Below are 21230 nucleotides of genomic sequence, written 5' to 3' on the forward strand. Positions count from 1 at the left end.
TTGGGAAATGTCTGTTTTCAATACTGAAATTGTTCAGGTTACTATCTTCAACACATAATCATTACCCCTAATTTGACATCTGGCTATTCTTTTTGCTATTTATTAATTTTCAAGTTTACATGACCCTGCTCCAGAGTAAATGCCTGCTGAAAACACCCGCTTCAATATTTCTAAGATAGGAAGAAACTTCATGACTGGGATAGACAATAATTTACCCAATGAACACAAAAACCAATAAGCACAAAAGAAAAAAATGTATGAACTAGACTTCATCAAAATCTAAAACTCTTAAAAAGACACCAATAAGAAAATGGAAAGGCAAAGCACAGCCTGGAAAACATTTTTCACAAAACACATATCTGACAAAGTACTTTTAACCAGAGTACATAAATAATTCCTACAACTCAGCAAGACAAACAATACAATTAAAACAGACAAAAAATTTTAACACTTTATAAAAGAAGATATACAAATGGCCAATAAGCAAGTGAAAATGTTTTCAACATCATTAATCATCAGTGAAATTAAAATTAAAATTGCAATGAGAAACCACTACATCCCCACTAGACTGGCTAAAATTAAAAAGACTAACAACACCAAGGGCTACTGACAATGTGGAGCAACTAGAACTCTAATATATTGGTAATGAGAATGCAAAATGGAAAATAGTTTGACAGTTTCTTATAAGTTTCTTATAAGATGAAACATGCACCTGCATCTCAATAATCCCACTCGAAGAGAAAAGAAAGCATATGCCTATGTAAACAATTGTACTTGAAAATTCATAGCTATTTTATCCATAATAACCAAAAACAGGGGTGGGGGAGATTCAAATGTTCTTTAACAGGTGAATGGATAAGCCAATTGTGTTATGTCCATACAATAGAACACTACCAAGCAATTTCTTAAAAAGAGTAAACTAAAATAGACATCATGAATGAATCTCAAAAACATACCGGTAGTGCTAACTGAAAGAAGTTAGACCAAAAAATAAAAAAATTCAACATAGTGTATAAAATTCTCATCTGTAGGAATAGAGAGCAAATCAGGACTTTCCTGGAACATGGGGTTGGGGGAGGTAGGAGAGTGCAACAGGGAGGCTGACTGATAGAAGGAACATTTGGAAATTTGGGAGGTGATCGAAAAATTGTCGTGATTTTGGTAGTGGTTTATAGGTGTATATATATTTGTCAAAACTCATTAAAGTCTTTACCTTAAATGGACACACTTATTATATGTCAATTTTACTTTAATAAAGTTAATTTAAAAGATTGGTGTGAACAAACCTAATAGCCTACCACAAGTTTCAAAAGGTTTTGTGCATCTCCCCACTTCCCATTTTCAGTAAGAATAGAAAGACTTCCAATATGTGGTACAGAAAATATTTTCTTCCTATTACTTAAAAGGCCTTTGCCACATAATTGCTTCCTATTAGATATAAACTCAGAAGCCTACACTACAGGTCTGGAGGTCTCAACACGTGTATAGACACACAGTCCAAGTCAAATCTTCTTACACAGAATACAAATTCTTGTCTTTACAATCTCATCATTTATTGCTTCACAAACTTCTCCACAGACTTTCTTCTATGATAAAAATGGCTAGACCATTGTTTTCCACATTTTTAAAAATTGTGGTAAAAATACAGATAACATAAAATTTACCATCTATATTAGTTTGCTAGGGCTGTAATAACAAATACCACAGACTAGGTGGCTTAAACAACAGAAATTTATTTGCTAACAGTTCTTGAGGCTGGGAAGTTCAAGATTAAGAAGTCAGCAGACTGTTTCCAAATCTTAGCTGTTGTAAATTGTGCTGCTAGGAATATAGGGGTGCATATGTCTTTTCTGATTGCTGTTTCTGATTTCTTGGGATATATTCCTAAGTGCCCATCAGCATATGAGTGGATTAAGAAAACTGTGGTACATCTACACAATGGAATTCTACACTGCTGTATAAAAGAAAGAACTCTCACCATTCGCAACAGCATGGATGGACACGGAGAGCATTATGCTAAGCAAAATAAGCCAGTCAGAGAAAGATAAATATCACATGATCTCACTCATTTGTGGACTATAATGAACAACATAAACTGATGAACAACATAAACTGATGAAGAAAAACATAAACTGATCCAGAGACAGAGAAGCATTGATCAGAGGGAGGGAGGGTAAGAGATCAACCAAAGGACTTGTATGCATGCATATAAGCATGACCAATGGACACAGACACCAGGGGGATGAGGGCATGTGCTGGGGGGTGAGGGTAGCCAGGGAGAGGTTAATGGGGGAAAGGAGACATATGTAATACTATATGTAATACTTTAAACAATAATTTTGTTTAAAAAAAATCAGCAGATTTGGTTTCTTCTCAGGCCTCTCTCCTTGGCTTATAGATGGATGCTTTCTCACTGTTTCTTCACATGGTCTTTTCTCTACAGAACTATAAGACCCTGGGTTTAAATGGGGGAAAGAAATTGATTGTGAGGAGCTAGGAAAAGCCTTTCCAATATAAATCAAATTCCCCTTATTTTTCTCTTGCTCTTTCAAGACCAAGCTCGGAGCTCTGTCATTCTATCAGTCTGATGTCCATCCTCTTACTGAATTTTAAAAGCTAATGGTTGGAAGGTAGTGGCTGCAAGATCATTTCTACTATAGATCTACTTTAAATAGGTAATATTAAAATGTTCCTATTTTAGATCTGGAGAAGCAATGGTTAACAAAATAAATCTGACTTCAAGAAATGTAGAAGCAGTTACCATGTAGTGTGATACCTGCCACCACAAGGGTACATCCAGGAGCCATGGAAAACCATAAAAAAAGGCACCAGTCAGGTGCAGAAGCTCAGGCAAAGATTCTTGATACCTAATCAGCTCAGAAATCATAGTCATGGTCAGTAGTACTCACTGAGTGTTTACTGGAGCCCAGGCATCACTCTTAAATCCCACTCATTTAATCTCCATAATAGCCCTGAAAGGTACACCATCATCATCACTATCATCGCCATCGAGGCCCGGGAAAATTAAGGATTAGGAAATGGGAGCCAAGATTACCATCCAGGAAGAATCATTTTAGAGCCTGTGTTCTTAACCAGAGCACAAAATAGCCTCCCTGAGAGGAGGAGAGAGAGACACAGGAGCAAAGACCTAAAGGGAGGAGAAAAAGCATGTTCCATTTGAGGATTTTGACATTAGATGTTCCATAAGGCTCAGCAAAAAACACAAATGTAACAGGAAGGAGGAGAAAGGAGACTGGAGAAGCAGTCAGGGGTCGAATTGTGAAGGACCCTGCAAACCTCATTAAGGAGAAGGGAGTTAACCTGAGGACTTCGGGGAGCCATTAAAGAGTTTAGACAGGGAAATGATAAGGCCAGATTCACACATTCAGGAAATCACTCTAAGGGTGGTTTGAAAAATTGATTGAAAGGAAGTAAGACCCGAGGCAGGAAGATCCATTAGGACATTTTTGCATTAATCCACCAGAAAGATAACAGTAACCTAAATAAGTAGTGATGGTGATGGGGGACAGAATAGAGAGATGTTTAAGAAGGAGAACTGATAGAAACTGGTGGTTAATTGGCTGCAGATACGGAGAGAGAAGGCAGAATTGGCATGAGTCTGCTCTATCTTTTGGCCACAGGATGAGAGCACAGACAAGACAGAGTGAAGGCACTGTAGCTGAGGAGTCAGGTCAGAAGCATGCTGCTTCCAAGTGGCCCTAGGAGAGCCAAGCAGATGGTCTAATTGATCTTTAGATCTGCACAATACGAGTGAGAGTTGGGCTAGAGATGTTTATGTGAGAATTATCAGTTTACACAATTCTGCATGGAAACCAAAGTTGTGAGTGAACAGACAAAGGAGAATGAGTGTAGTGAGAAAAGAGAACCTGAAGCTGAACACAGGTAGCATTGTCATTTAAGGGTGATAGGGAGCTCACAAATAAAGCTGAAAAGCCACTGCCAGAAAGGCAGCTGGAAAAGTCACAGAACATGTAGTCCCAGTTTCAGTCTCAAAGGATGACTGATTAGGTTTAGTTACGTACATCAAATCTTTGATGCTTTCAAATCTTTAAAAAAAATGGAGGTACTGTTGAAGCTGGATGGGGAAGAATTTGGTTGACAATTCTGCCACTAAGTTACTGAACATTAAGACATTCTGTTGAGGTGTGTTCTATACTAAAAATAGAAATATCAAACTGCATCAATTATACACACTCATTCTCAACTACCATTGAATTACCTTGATGACTGTTTCATGGAGAAGGAAGAGAGATGAAAAGTACCTCTTCTTTTAATTACTAGAAATCTTTTTTGGTTATTTAAAAATAGTTGATGCATGTATTTTTTGTTACAGAGCATAAAAATCATCTTATTCAGGTAAAGTATATCAAGAAAGTTCATTATAAAGCTATTAATTTGTCAAAATGCGTTGAAAACTTGGAAATTGATTGAGAGAGAAGCATTTTCAATAGTTTATGATAATTGGCTAGAGAGTTCCAAGCAGTCCTTACAGGAATCAAGAGGAGATGTGGGAAAACAGAGGAGAGCTGTAATATGTGGCTGACCTCTTTTCTACTTTTATTTACAGCCTAGTTCATTTTTCTCTGTCAATGGATATATTTTGGCTCACTTAAATGCCATCCTTTTCAATTATATCCAATCTGTTGTGATGAACAGGAAATGATTCCAAAAAGCAAAGTGGGAAAGTTGAGATGGACCAGAAACTGTGCAACTCAGTGAAACCGCAGGGGTATCTTATGAAACAGGAAATTTGCATGTGATAAAGGAGAAATACTATAGGAAGGCAGAATATTATTTGGTCATGTTATAAGGAACTATTGTGTTTGCTATAAACTTAAACCTTTTTCAGTGGAGTGTTTAAATTCATGAACCTTTTTGTAATAAAGCCACAATACATTTTTCTGTTGGCCCTCCACTTCCTGATCTTCCTTTACTCTGATTTTTCTCATTCAAACTTATGCCTTCTTTTAGCCCTAATCTTCCTGTGACAGCAGCTTGGAAATTTCAAGCTCTCTTCATTCACGTTTGCCACCCACCCTACCATCAACACTTCACTCACTGATCCTTGGGTTTCCAGCTCTGACCTGGCATAACCTTGAGGCAGTCTTCCATGATTGACAGCAGTTACATTTACAGTCTTGTTTCTCAGAGACAGAGAAAAAGACCAGAAGATTTGCAGTGGCAACAGCCAAGGTATTTTATGTAAAGAATTGTGGGTTATAGAAGCTTTGCTAACTTGTACAGGAACCAAAATTCAGGCCATTCCTAATACAGATAAGCCACACAGCATTCTGTGACCTTTCTGGGTTTTCTTTTGGAGGTTGTTGGTTTTTTCCTGCTTCTTCTAGTCTGACTGGTATTGTTTGATGGGGGGAGAGGGGTAAAAGGGAAGTAGTGGAGGTATGGGCAGTCTTAATCCTACTCCCTTACTTCTCTCTTCTGCCCAAACTTTCTGTTCCCTCTCCTGTCTTTTCTCCCCTCATCTTTCCAAATCCTCTTGTCCTAATTTTCTTTCACCACTCCCCACCCCTACCTAAATACGGAAAGGCAGGGTACAAGGTCAGAGCAAGGTCAGAGCAATTAGACTTGGTGGGGACACTATTCTGGTTCTTACACACATAGACACATACACCTTAATTTGTAAAGCTTAAATCATAATTTTACAGGGAAAAAAAGTATTTCTTTCTAGCATTTCAACCAGAACAAAAGTCACTGAAATAAAGCCTTTTTTCAAACTCAATTTATCATTAGCATTACCAGCAATATCAGTTCAGCTTTAAATATGACTAAACATTACAACCTATCCCATGTGTTTTCAAATATCGTGTTGACAGAACACTCCGGGCCTTTTTCGTAATGCAAAGAGCAGAGCCTACATCTGGGTAGGTACAAATATTTTAGGTTATTCTCCTTTAAAATAAACATTTGACTGAAAGCTCTAATTCTGATTGCATATATGCCTTAAACTCTACTTTAATGCTGACATACATTTTTAGGCTGTTGTTTGACTAGACTCATAGACTCCCATTTCTTTCTTTCTTCTTCTTCTTTTTTTTTTAATCTTTTAAATTCAAGGGATTTTTTAGACTCTACAAAAAAATGTCCTTCTCTGTAAAATCAGGAATACCAATGATCTCACCCTTAGACTGAAGGAATGGCTCCTGCTCAGGGATTAATGGAATTCTGAATTAGGAATTGGTTCTCTGAGGGGTGCTATTTTGTATTAACAAGGCAAAATGCCAAAGTAAGAGGTAAAGCTGTATTTTCTCAGGACCAAAATGTATTTCCCCTTTGTTCCTAACATAGTCAAGAAAAAGAAAATTGTTTCTGTATATGTTTTAAGATTTTGTTTCCTTTAACTTCTGAGTGCTTTCTTTTACGTATCTGTTGGTTTATCTACCAAGTTAGAGAGAGAGAGAGAGAGAGAGAGAGAGAGAGAGAGAGAGAGAGAACAGATGCACATATCAAGACAGAAGGTCATGGAAGGGGGCATGCAAAATTAAAGTCTTTTTAAAGGCATTTTACACAATGTTTCAATGGTTAAATCACTCTTGCTACTCCTAGATAATAGTCCCTTCAAAGCAAGTATACTTTGGACTCCTATGCTGCTTATACTATTTACTCTGAACCTTTACATTTGCATTTCTAAATTTTATCTCTCATCACACCTACATTTTATTATTCTGTCTCTGGAATAGTGAATAACTATTCCATTTTTTATGAGATCAACTGTGTTTTAACAAAAGTCTTCCCAGAAGGTGTGAAATCAGCTCACTTGATTTCAATAATTTCTCCCATTTACTTTTCTCCTTCTCAGCATCACATTAGGACCCTTCATTTTGTCCCTCTCTTTGGCAAAGCGCAAGTGTGGCTTGGAATGAGGGGACTGTGTGGTTGCCAGAGTGACCCCAAGGACCAGTTATTGCACATATGGTTCTGCAAATGGAAGTTCCTACGTCAGACCCAATGGCAGGAAAGAACATTTGCAAACTCGCCCAGGGCAAAGCTGGTGTAAAGTTTTAGATAAATGTTCAGAATTAACCACCTCCTGTTACTCCTAAGGTACAAAAATAATTCCATGAAAATAATTTTCAGTTTTTGTATAATCTTACTCCCTGATGATTCTCTTTTCCTTAAAGAAGAAAAGAGCACACTCATAGCTCTAAAGGGAAGAACATTCTTTGCTTTGAGGGGCATTCATAACAGATTTGATTAATGTGTGCAGGAGACTATGTAGATGCTTAACTGCAAAAGGGTTTAAAAGTTCCCATTTTAATTATTGAAGGATTGGAATCAGCAACAAGTTAGCCTGGGGCTCATGAGTTGCCACTTCATATCAGTGAGTCCAAAACTGATTTGCAATATCTTCTAATAACATTTTTACTGTTTCTATAACTTTATAGTTTGCAAATATACTATATTTTTAAGCCTCCATTAGGACAAGCACTGACTGGAAATACCAGAGCAAAAGAGAGGTGTGTTACCAACATGCAGTGGGCAATCTGGGTTCCATGAGCCCTTAGAACAGTGGTTCTCAACCTTCTGGCCCTTTAAATACAGTTCCTCATGTTGTGACCCAACCATAAAATTATTTTCGTTGCTACTTCATAACTGTAATGTTGCTACTGTTATGAATCGTAATGTAAATATCTGATATGTAGGATGGTCTTAGGCGACCCCTGTGAAAGGGTCGTTCGACCGCCAAAGGGGTCCCGACCCACAGGTTGAGAACCGCTGCCTTAGAAGCACATCTTGCTCTGTGCTTTTTCCAGAATTTTGTGCAGGTTTGTTATGATTCTATATTTCACTAAGCAGAAGCAAAAAAAAAAAGTATTTACCAATTTAGTATATGTTGGGTGTTTTTCACATTTTATATTTGACAAGTAGTATTTCAGCTTAAACTGAATGGTTATTTAACATTATATGGATTAGAGTTATTTTGGTAAGACTTGGATAAGTAATGCTACTGCTTTAAAAAAACTTGACAATCTGGTCAAATCATTGCATTATTTTAAACTCAAGGAAAGTTTACTTAGCATGTCAAGATTTAAAAAAACAATATTTTCCATTGTTATATAATGTGGTAAGCATTTAGCATCCTATATAATAAAAGCCCAGTGACCATAACGGCAGAACGACCAAAACAACCACTTGACCAGTCACTGTGAGGTGCACTGACCACCTCTCGGTCCCTTTCCCCGGCTGGCAGACTCCCATCATTCGATGGCAAATGGGAACCTGGAGGTGGGTGGCCAAGGCCCCCGCCCCGCCAGTCGCCCCACACACAGAGGGTGACCTGCAGCAAGGGTGGGGCCAGTGAGTGGGCGAGAATACTGACCTCTTAGTCCCTCCCCCTGGCTGTCAGGCCCCAATCTCCTGATGGTGAACGGGGACCCAGAGGTGGGTGGCAGGGGATGCAGGTGGCACCAGGCCAAAGCCCCACCCCACTGGTCACCCCCCACACAGAGGATGACCCACAGCAGGGGCAGGGCCATGAGCGGGAGAGACCGGCCGACCTCTTGGTCCCTCCCTCCGGCCATCAGGCCCTGATCACCCAATAGCAAACTGGGAACCCGGGCGGGTGGCGGCCAGCTGCCGGTAGCCAGGGAAGATGGCCCTGATCGCAGGCTAGTCCTAGAGACTGTACCCGCACACTAATTTCGTGCGCTGGGCCTCTAGTTAAATATAAATTGATTATCAAACATGATTTTCAAGGTATTGTTAATTATTTCTAATTTTACAGCTTCACTAAAGATTAAATAGAAGAGATAGTTCAATTCACCAAGTATTGTCAGGTATAATAATTTGCTTAGTAGATATATATTTCAAGATCCACTTAATAAACTTCATTCACTATCATAACCATAAAAATTATGAAGATAGTTTAGAATGTTTAGAGAAAGATTATTATATGAAAATCCCCAATCATACATAATATCTGAACCCCAAAATAGTTGATTCTAAGTCCTATAACAACTTCAAAAAGTCCAACGTTCCTTGTGTTATATCAAGAATTTTATTGACACTCTATCACATTGTGTTTGGAAAAAACTAAAACAGAAAAAAATAGGATTAAAGAGTAGAATGAAAATCATTTGACAGATGTTTCTAGTTTTAGTTTGGACAGTTGGCACTAGAAACAACATTTGTAATCTATCTCATCTTGTTTGACAAATATCAAGATATGCTGTTTTAAACACCAAATTCTGGTATTTAGGAATTTTCAGAAGTGTGACTAGATCTTTTAGTTTGAATGGACTAGCAGCACATTTACTCATTCTGTCCACTTAGTAGGCAAAATATTGGTAGATGTCAGATTTACCACCAGCCTTATCCCCATTTAATATCAGTCTAGTCATTGTATTCTTCCCCCAATGGACTGTACCATCTATCTACACCTACTAATCTTGATTGACAGGTACTACTACCACTTTCCCTTCAGATGACTACCCAATGTTTAGTGTAGAAACATCTCCTTAGGATATCCAGATCCTGAAACCATCCATATCAATGTAATGAATTACTTACAATATAAGTGCCTGTCAATTTTCCCCTTCAGTGACACTCCAGATTTCAATGTTATACTTGTGTTTTAATAAATATCTGCATTCCAATATTGAATTATCTTCTGAAGATACTAGATACACATGATTATGTTTCTCATCCAAGTTGATCATAATTTAGTGTTCTATCTGAGGATGTCTGATGTCTTTAAACCCATACCTGGGCAGCAACCCCTCAAGAGCCTATTTCCAATGCCACTGGATGCTTAATATATTCATTTGGGCTACACAGTACAAACTGTACACAGTACCATAGTGCCACAATTTAAGTATTTTCATTATCAATGAAAATTCTATCCAGACAGCATTTAGATATAAAATGGGGTTTTCTAGGAGAAATGAAAAGTAAGGCCCTTGGAAAACATAAAAATTCTATGTACATATTTATCAACATAAAATATAATTATTTGCATAAATATCAATCACCTGTCTTCTAAAATTCATTTTCAAAAATGTTTATTAGTGGTTCTGTAAGAATAATGGCCAATTCTCTCAATAATCCATTATTCATATCTATTGATTAGAAGTTCTTAAAGTTTTTTAAATTACTTCCTATTCACCCATGGGAAATGGCTATTCTTGTAATGTCTCCAGTACTTCCTATTGGCTAAATTCCTAGTCTTTATTTTTATTGTTAGAGGCAAATTCATTTTGTTTCCTTAATTTATAAGTGGATTTACTTTTTTTCTACAGTATCTCTTTTAAATTGATACACTTATCTTGTATGGACCCATCCTTTTTCTCTAGCCCTTTATGCTGGAAGCCACTCTTATTCTTATTTTTTTATGCTTTTATCTGTATATCTTAAAATACATATATTTGAAATTTTATCCTTTACAATTCTAGTATACTTTTCTCTTGAATGTAGTTATATAAGCTTTCTTTTATGAGGATATATTGAATGCTTTCTTTTCATAGTTTGAAAAAAAGAGGTCCATAGATGGGCTTTAAGAAGTCCAGAAATCCTCTGGACATTTATGCAAAACCTGTATATGTTCATTTGTGAAGAAAATCTATCCATTTCAAAAATTCTCAGAGGGTTTTGAGAGACAAAAGAACATAAACTCCTAGTGTGAACAGTCCACAGCCCACACGTCTCCCACATACACCACCCCACACAGCTCTCCCAGCCCTGGCTGTTCTGTCCTCTCTAGGTGGCAGCTACATTTCCCTTAGCTAAGAAAGGGGTCAAAACGGACTCAGAAAGACACCCTCTGTCATACAAGAGTTAATATTTAACAAGTTTCTGGTTCCCAGTTGTATCTCATTCACCTACTCTTTTCATGGACCAAGACCAGCCTTAGTTTTGCAGCCAGGGCAAGGGGAGAGTTTTGTCATTGTAAAAATTGCAAAGATAAGGTTATATAGTGTCATTTTTTAAAAAATATATTTTATTGATTTTTTACAGAGAGGAAGGGAGAGAGATAGAGAGTTAGAAACATCGATGAGAGAGAAACATCAACCAGCTGCCTCCTTCACATCCCCTACTGAGGATGTGCCCGCAACCCAGGTACATGCCCTTGACCGGAATCGAACCCGGGATCTTTCAGTCCGCAGGCCGACGCTCTATCCACTGAGCCAAACCGGTTTCGGCTATATAGCGTCATTTTTTATGCTGTGACTGGCCTAAGAATTTACCCATGGCTATTTCTGAAGAATATGCACTACAAGTTCCAACCTGATTTCCACTTGGGTCCTGCCTATGTAGGTCATTCTAAGAAAAGGCAAGGAAACATTTTATTTCGTTATTTTTTAGCTTTTCCTCTTAAAGATCAGCATTTAGTTATTCCAGCTCTATAACTCTAGGCCAAATCTTTCTTCTGCTTTCCAGACTCATATATTCAACTCTACGGTCTTTCTCCATCTGGACACCCACAGGCATCCCTCCCTTTCCCCCTACATCCCTGCCTACCCCGACGCCACAAAGATAAGAACTTTCTCATTTATATTTGGTTACCTGTCTAACACATGTTTGGTCCATACTGGAGGTCTATGAATGTTTGCAAATACACAAATAAAGGTAACCAATTTCAAACTAGCTTTTTATTTAACCATTATGTTTAATTCCTTGTTCTGTCAATGGATTATAATACTTCTTAAGACAATTTTTACTAAATCCACACATAATGAGCATAAAATAAGAACATGACCATAAGTTTCTTAAATTTCTTAGCTTGGGTCTACGTCATATACTAGGATATTAAAAGTGGACCATTTCTATCTTAGTTTGAGTATGGATCAGAGAACACCGATTGCAGATATTCCCAGTTTCTAATGTAGAGTGGTGTACTAATTATGCATGGAATCAGCATGCATTTTGACTTGCAAAACAGAAGTAACTAGACCAAGTTTGAGATTGCAGAGCCCATTGAAGAACACGTCTGGAGAAAGGTGTTAGAGTGCTAGGGCATTTCCCTCCGCCGACGGGGGGCGGGGGGGGGGGGGGCTGCCTGCCCTCACCTCCTGTCAAGTGAGGGGAGCTTGTGTGTGTCTCCCCTGGAGTGTAGGGACCCAGCAAACTGGTAATGAAATCACACAGAAAAATAGCCTATAAGGAAGAAATTGGTTGAAGTGGCTGGTGACAGTGAAGAAAGAAAGCTTTATTAGAAATAAATTGTGATAATAAACATGAGAGTAAAGGCAGAGATGTATAAATATTTTCCATGAACCAGATGTTGGCCATAAAGGAGAGAATCAGGCTGGAGCCATTTTAAATTTTGTCTAAGAGGACCACATGAAAAGGCGATATGATTCTCCCAGGGGGACAGGGGATGGACTACTACATGCCCTGGGGCTGGAGGAGAATGTAGAACAGGCAGCTGGAAGACAGAGACTCATTGCCTTTATCATGGGAAGTTTACTCAGGTGTGCCCAATGGGATGACTTTCAAAGAGATCTATAAAAATATCCCCAAGAAAGATCAGCTTGGAACAACCAATGAGACCCAAGAACCCCAATGTCAGACCAAGGTATTTCCTGCCTGTTCCCTCTCTTCCTTCCCCCTTACAACTCTGGAGGAAGCAGAGGCAGCCAAATGGGGTGAATAAGGAGAAAAGAAATAAAATACAAGAACATAGAGTTTTTCTCCATATCTGCCCACCACTGCAGACTCCAAGCCAGAACAGGTCTGGGGGCGGGGAGATCTTAATTTAATATGAAGTATGTACTTTTGCTATGACATGGGACTTGAAATGAGAATTGGTTTTATGACAAAATGGACTAGAAGGCTTTTGATTTTCTGAGAGAGACTGAAAAAGGCATGGGACCTGCCAATATTTTATCCAAAGGGCAGATAAGACCTATTCAGAGCAGGTTTGAATGAACACAGGGAAAAGGAAGCACTTCTAGTTTTATCATACATCCTATGGGCTCCTATTATTTCCACAAATTATTACCATCAAAATAGTTAATGTTAGTAATGTGGTAATGTCAGGACATGAAATATTTTCTCTGAAAAATAGTGATTCCTTACATCATTCAAGGTTGCAATTCTAAATTCTATATCTTGCAGTTATGGAAGCAATTGATGGCAATATCTCCATATTTGTCTATGAAAATATTTTTCTTGGCTTTAAAATATATTTTATAATAATATAAGTAAATGTGCCACCAAAATATGTTTCATTAAAACATTTTATCATGTAACCATGTTGAAAATGGTTCATTTAAATTTTGTTATTATTTAATAGGCTACATTAAATTTACCAGTGGGCACAATAACAAAATATATTATGAATTATCTTCTAAAAGCAGATCTATAATTTAGTAGGACAAGATAGATTTTCTACATATTGTAGATAAAAAAGTAGTAAACATTTTCGATGATAATGATGTTCGGTTTATAAATCATTATTTAGCACATGCTAAAATATAAAGAGCCCCTGAAGAAGTAATTTTAAAATGGCATATAAGAAGGCTTGTTTGCTCATACTGTCACTAAACTTAGTCTCACCATCCACTTGGTCTGTCATATCCTCTTAAAGTAGAAAGTAGACAGCCAGATATAAATTCTGAGAAATAGTTCATCCTAAACAGAACAGAGTGCTGGATAAAAGGGTTCTTCCAAATCACATCCTGGCATCAAGCATGTCGGTAAGGCAGAAACCAGGTAGATGAGAAAGGAGATAGACTTGGTTATTCGATTGTCTGTCTTCTATTCACACTGCACTGAGCATTTGCTACTCCCAATTTCTTCACACCCTGGCACTTCTGTGTGTTGTCCTGATGGAACCTTTGCTTTTGCTGATCAGTGGACCTTTAAGGCTCTAAAACAAACTTATATTTCTACAGATAAAGTGATGCAGAATATATGCCAAATTAAGAAACTATGCCCTGCCAATGTGGCTAAATGGTGAGAGCATCGGCCTGTGCAACAAAGGGTCTCGGGTTTGATTCCAGGTAAAGGGCACATACCTGAGCTGCAGGTTTAACCCCTGACCCAGTGGGGGCACATGCAAGAAACATCCAATCAATGTGTCTCTCACATCAATGTTTCTCTCTCTCTCTCTCTCTCTCTCTCTCTCTCTCTCTCTCTTCCCTCTTCTCTCCCTCCCTTCCACTCTCTTTAAAAACAATCAATGGAAAAATATCCTCAAGTGAGGATTAAAAGAAAACAGTCATCAGAAATGGAAATGAGTGGAAAACAGAGGAATTGGGAATACACCCTATAATGTCATCCACTAAGACCTTGGGGAGGGATGTGGGGATTGCCAGATACTTGTTTGAATTCTCCTTGGCTACATCGCAGGCCACTGCCACAGGACACCTTCCTGGCCAACTTTTCCCAAAGATGTCATCTCAGTATAGCCATCTGTCAACTACTTTCCTTCCAGGTTTATGCCAGCACAGTGCCACCCAGAAACTTTGGCCTTACATTGGAATCTCCTTTGCTCCCACTGAAATGTCTAAAGGCTCCTCAGTTTTGACAGGATTTTGGGTCTTCTTTTAGGCTCTTAACATCTCTTATAGTGACAACCTGCCCTCCACTTTTATATTTACTCATAGTCCTAGTTTATAGACCCCTATTGATAAATCATAGCCATGTATTTCCTTGAATTTATCACTTGCACAAACACACATTCACATCCACACACACACTCTTTTCACAGGTGTACTCACAACAGAATCAATTTAAATACCTTCCCAAATCCTGCCTTCTCCCTCCAGCAACCATCCCCCAACCCTGGCCTCTGCTACTTCTCTTGCTTTTTGCTGGGAACTACCTCAGCAAAGGTGTAGGTCACGCCTGTGGTGGAGAAGCCAAGGGAATATCCGTGCTCATCACCTATTGTTAAGGAGAAACCCTGGCTTTTCAAGCAGCTATCCAAAAGTTCCCAGGAGTTAATTCGTCTGATTTAAACCAATAAAATACAGGAGGTGGAAAAGAGCTGTTAGATAAATGCCCGTATATCTGCAGTAGACCCTCAGAAGACTCACTGTTCCATACAGCTTCTCTGGAGACATTCTACATGACTTAACCAAACCTGTATCTCTTGTTGCTGTTCCACAATGCACCATGTGGATTTGCTGTTTTTCTTCCCTGCCTCCCTTAAAATCCTTAAAATTTCCCCCTCTCTCTTACTTCCTTGAGATTGCACCTTCCAATAAACCATTAGCAATTATCTGTTGTTGTCTAAGGAACCCATGTACAGGGAGTGTAAAATAAACTATTTGCCTTGATCAATTTACTTTATTATTTGACAGTTTTTTCTCATGTTTAATGTCTCTCTTTTAAACACCAAATGGAGGGCAATTTTAGCTTTTTATGTGGTTCACTTTATTTATAAATGTGTGTCCTGAAGATTTCAAGATATAATCATATTTTATCAATGTAGTATATATTTTTAATCATTAATAATTATTTCCAAAGATGACCTAGCATCATTGCATCTGACTAAATGATAAAATTAGTTGGAAGGTCAAGAGGAGGGTCTTCTGAGATAATCAGAATCAAATCTAGATTGAATTTGCTAGAGCTGATGTCACTTCAAACTGTTGGATTTATGTGCATAAGGATTGAGCTGGACGTTTCTCCTTTTTATGTTGTATTGAGTTGTTCTTTAAATTACAGAATACAGAATTAAATGCTCAAAGAAGAAATCTTTTGAGTTACAATGTCCCTGAATCAAATGCTGTAAAGATGAAGTAGCTTTGCTGTTATGTCTGTCAAAGCCTTTTAGCTGTACTTCACATTTGGTGCCTTTATATTTGTTCTTCTATTTCTATTTTGTTAAATAAAATGTTGGAACCTATACCAAGAAACACAGATTGTCCATAACAGCATGAGACTTGGACTGTGGTTGGAAATAATTTAAATGAAACATTACATGAAAACTGAAGAAGTTTCCAACTTCCCAATTTAACTTGTGTATAAATTATACCCCTCCTCAAAAATATTGTAACACAAGACTATTACATTAAGACATCTGGGTTTTTAAATATATGATAGGTAGATTATATTTGTGTATAGGTTATATTTTAAAGGGAATAAAAATTAAATATATCCTTATATATTTTTTAAAGATTACTAAATCCCACCAGAATTAAGTATCAAACATAGAAAAGTCCCCAGAACTTAATGATTGCTTGAAAAAATTCTCACCTAAAATATAAATTATGCTTTTAAAGAGAATTCTTACTCAAAATATACATCCTATGATCAGATAAAGGGCATTCAATGATAAAGATGTAAATACTCATGCAAATGCTTTTCCAGTTGGACAACTAGAAATATTCATTTTATTCCACAGTTCTCCAAAATGCTGTGTTGCTTATCAAGTTTTAAAATAACTGCTTCCGTGTCCACATTTTGGCAGCCACAAACTATGGCGTGACTAGAACTTTGCTCATGTTACTTTGGATTCACAGGCTGTGTCTAAATGCAGCCTCTGGGTTGGATTGCTGCATACAGAATCTAGCCAAATTGGTTGCGAGATCTTCATCAGATGTTAAGATATCAAAAGACCCAATTATTAAAGATTTTAAATCTATAGACTCAGACATAGTCTGGGTCAAGGCTCAACATGTGCCACAGAATGACAGAAGACATTTGAAGACTGATGCAATTTTTAGAGTTGATAACAGCTGACCCTGATTGGTTCTAAAAATTGGTCCTGACATAATCACACATTGTGCTACCAAAGTTTCCTAAAGAAAATTATCTCCAATCCTGGCAGGGTGGCTGGTGTGGTTGGAGCATCCTCAAGTATACCAAAAGGTTTCAGGTTCAATTCCCAGTCTGGGCACATACCTGAGTTGCCAGTTCGATCCCTGGTCTGGGTGCATATGGGAGGCAACCTATCAATGTTTCTCTCTCACATAGATGTTTCTCTCTATATCTATATCTATTTATCTATCTATTTCTCTTTCTTCCTTCCTCTCACTCTAAAAAAAAATCAATGGAAACGTATCCTTGGGCGAGAATTTAAAAAATAGAAAATTATCTCCAGCCCAATTATGATCTTCCCTGTAGGGGCAAGACACCAACAGAGAAAACAGTAGATATATCAATAGGAAAATGTAATGAATAATGTTATGCTCATAAATTAGAAGACTTAGATTAAATTAACAAGTTTCTAGAAAACAATAACTTACCAAAACATACTCAAGAAGATAGTAACAATCTGAGTAGTCCCATAATCTAAAGAACATTGAAGTAGAATTTAAGACCTTCCCATAAAGAAAACAATGGGCCCAGATAATTTTATAGGCAATTTCTACAAAACTTTAAGGGAACAAACAATTCCAATTTTATAGAAACTATCCGAGAGTATAGGAAAAACAGAAAAGCGAGGACAACTAATTTTATTAAATGTGGATACTACAGTAAAACCAAATAAGGACAGTAAGAAAGGGGAAATTACAGGCAAATCTCATTTGTGTACATAGATCCAAAAATCACAGACAAGATATTAGTAAATTCAGTCACTATTCCATTTCTATCAAGAATACAAAGTTGAGACTTGTGGTTTTTAGCTCCAAAATATAAAGAGCTTAGAAGTTGTCACCCCCATCCTTACAACAAGAAAAAGCTGGGCAGATTGAAAATCATTTCTTGCATCTATCAGGAAATGGAGGTTGAAAGACAAACTGCCACCCGCAACCTGGAGAGAGCCACATCCAGAAAAACATAGCAACCAAGGCCTGCTTCACCAGAGCAGAAGTTGCCAGAGCCATAAACTGAGAGGGACAAGGGAATGGCCACTTTGACCATTGCTGAAAGCTAAATGTGGACTAACCTGAGAGTGAGAAACTCCTGGGACCACAAGCTTAGAACAGCCCTCAGGTGGCCTTTCTTTCCAGGAATGTCCACAAGTTCTCACTTGAGGATCTGAGGGTTGGAAGAAGATTCACCTGTGGCTTCAGCATGGGGAGGGAAGAGTAATCCTGATGAAATCTAGAAATATAGCTACAATACAACCCAACTCCTAGTAACATTATCATAAATCCTCACACTAAAGCCCTATTAAATTAGTTCCTATTACCTGATAAAATTTGTCCTGCTTTCAACAAAAAATTCAAGGATGCCAAAAGGCATTAAAAAAATCCCACAATCTGAAGAGATAGAGCAATCATCAGACCAGACTCAGATATGCAGAGGAGGAGGAGGAGGAGGAGGAGGAGGAGGAAGAGGAGGAAGAAGAAAATGAAGAGGAGGAAGGGGGGGGGGAGGAGACTCAGGCTTCCAGAATGAGTAACTGAGTGGATGGTGATATAAATTAATATATAGAAAGAGGAACCAATTTGAGGAGTGGAGGTGGAGAGTAAGATAATGAGTTCAGTTTTGAACAAATTGAGTTTGGATACTATAGTCATATCCGCGTGGCAATGCTCAATAGGCATGAAAGACATCAGAGATAGTAAAAGAACAAAACAGTAGTTTCCATAGTAAAGAGAAAATCAGAATATACTCTGATATTGTTAAGAAAAGTTTGGTGTCAATAATTATGATGGTCAGAGGCACTTCCTGGGAAATGTGCTGTCCCAGGGAGTGGGGGAGGGGTAAGTGGGGGTGAGTATGATTGTTAAATTTTAGTCTTAATTAATAATACGGTATTATACATTTGAAAAATTGCTGGGAGAGCTGATCCTAAAAGTTCTCATCACAAGAAAAACAAATCTGTAACTATGTATGGGGATGAATGTTAACTAGATTTATTGTGATCATTTCACAAGGTATACAAATATCAAATCATTATGTTGTACACCTGAAACCAACAATGTCATATGTCAATTATATCTCAATTTTTAAAAAGCAAAATAAAATTGCAATTACTGGTGTCAAAATGATGAAGTCTAAATGAGTTGAGAATGCAAATTTGGAAAGATATACTTTTAAATTTTAAGTGATTATGTCTACCCTCTCTGACTCCAATGAATGTTTCTCTTTATTAGTTATGTATACATAGAATACATAAAACATGGTTAGAGTGGGTAATCTAAAGTCTTTAGTGTATAAGTTCTGCCTGATAAACCAAAACAATCCAAACAGCAGCAACAGCAACAGCAACCCCAGGTCTAATGGAAAAGTGCAGGTGGCCCCGTACTTTATACCCTTCCATAAACTCCTGATGAGCTCAGGTAACAAAGATCAAACGAGCACTAGATGCTGCTCTAGTTTTTCAGACTTCAGAGTAACATCTAGGAAAAGTTTATATCTTCCTAGAGGTGCACAAAGAGATTTAACTCAATACCTATGACAAAGAGTGTGAGAAAGCTGCCAGAGTTTCAAAAATGGGCTTTTAAATAAAATATTACAGAATTGACAGTAAGATTCTGGGGTCTCTTGCTTTGATTTTGTCTATGTCTCTAAAATGCACCATGCTTTTAACTGTTCTAAGCAATTTCCTTGGCACCTTTTGACATTAGCTGTTGTCTTTTCTAATTCCCTAAGTTCTCTCTCCTATCAAAATTTACACTTGTTGCTTCTCTCTCTATTGTTTCCTGTGCAGTGCAGAGGTGGAAAGACTCCAAATGCAGAAAGACCTAAAGGTGTGCCTTTGTCGCTACACACAGTACATTGCACTCTACTGTTCTTTAGTTACAGAGTCTCCTTAAGAAAACACTCACAACAATTATGCTTCATTTATACAATAAAAATAGCTTTCTGTATTAAGCTGCTACACTTGTTGGTAAAGGGTGTTGGTTTTTAACTGGTATTTTTCTTGAACACATATCTCTGACTGAAACTGAACTTTACAGCCAAGATATTAAAAATCAGCTCTTTTTACTTTTCTCACTTACTTTCCTAAACAGTATCAGTTAATTTCTAGTTGCTAGAAGATCTAGGATTTTTGAAACCAAGTGCTGCTATTTAATTTCTTGTGCTTCTCTAAAAGCTTAAGGTTCAAAAACGTAACAACAACCTTGGCTAATGGAAGCTGTCCTTTGACTCAAACACCTATTTTAGCACTTAAGATGAACAGGCATCGTGCTTATGCAGTTACGATGTACATTCCTAGAGTGGAATAAACTATACCCTATGTGTACATTCAAATTAGGTATTCAAATGAGTAGTTTTATAGTTTCACCGACTTCATCATGCATAATTTTAAGTGACATAACTATGTTCAAATGGTTGTATTTGAAGGTTAAGCTGCCACATGAAAATCCCTTTGTCATATTCTCATAATAAATGACTGGTTCTAATGTTATTCGGTGAATTAACCTTTGCTGGAATAATCCTAAACCGTGCTGATTTTTGTTTTCCATAATATTTTAGTGATTCTCAATCTACCTCACTTTTATAAATGGGTGTACAAAAAGGTCACACCCTTCCGTGAAAGGCCTGTGATTCACTTGCACTAGAAAAACACTAGACAGCAAGAATAAAGAGGAAATTTGGGTGTGGGGGTGTCAGGAAAACAGCTTTAGTTTCAGCAAAGTGATCAGAGCTGCAATGCTATTACTTCAAGTCTCCACCTATAGTTCGCTGTCCATTCTTGAAGTCTTCTCTGATCTCTTCCCAGAATTTACTGTTGGATAATTACCAGATAGGGTCTGAGCAGATTGGGTCTGAGAACTGTCACCAAACATTGATAATCATCTCTGTTAATTATTAAGCAATGTATTTGCTTTCTATGACAAATAAATTAGTGACTTAAAACAACACAAATGGATTATCTCATAGTTCTGGGAATCAGAAGTCCAAATGAGTCTCACTGGACTAAAATAAAGGTGTCAGCAGAACTGTGTTCCTTCTGGAGATTGTAGGGAAAAAATAATCTCCTTGCCTTTCCCAGCTCTGCCTTAGTCCCTTTGGGCTTCTAGGACAAAAATACCTCAGACTAGATAGCTTATAAAAAAAAAAAGGAAATTTATTCCTCACAGTTCTGAAGACTGGAAATCCAAGAACAGAGTGCCAACACGGTCAGGTGAGGGCTCCCTTCTGAGTCACAGACTTCTCTTTGCTTCCTCACACAGTGGAGGGGCTGAGGAGCTCTGTGGGATCTCTTTAATTAAGCCACTAATCCTGTTTACAAGGGCTCCACCCTCATGACCTAATCACAAGCCAAAGGTCCTACCTCCTAATACCATCACATTTGAACATGAATTTTGAGGGGACACATTCAGACCATAGCAAGCTCCTAGATACCACTCACTTTCCTTGGCTCATGGCCCCCTTCCTCCATCTTCAAAACCAGCAAC

The sequence above is a fragment of the Myotis yumanensis genome, unplaced genomic scaffold (assembly GCF_028538775.1).
Source record: "Myotis yumanensis isolate MYYU_CA2020_CCGP unplaced genomic scaffold, mMyoYum1.0.hap1 SCAF_4, whole genome shotgun sequence".
NCBI classification, from domain to species: domain Eukaryota; kingdom Metazoa; phylum Chordata; class Mammalia; order Chiroptera; family Vespertilionidae; genus Myotis; species Myotis yumanensis.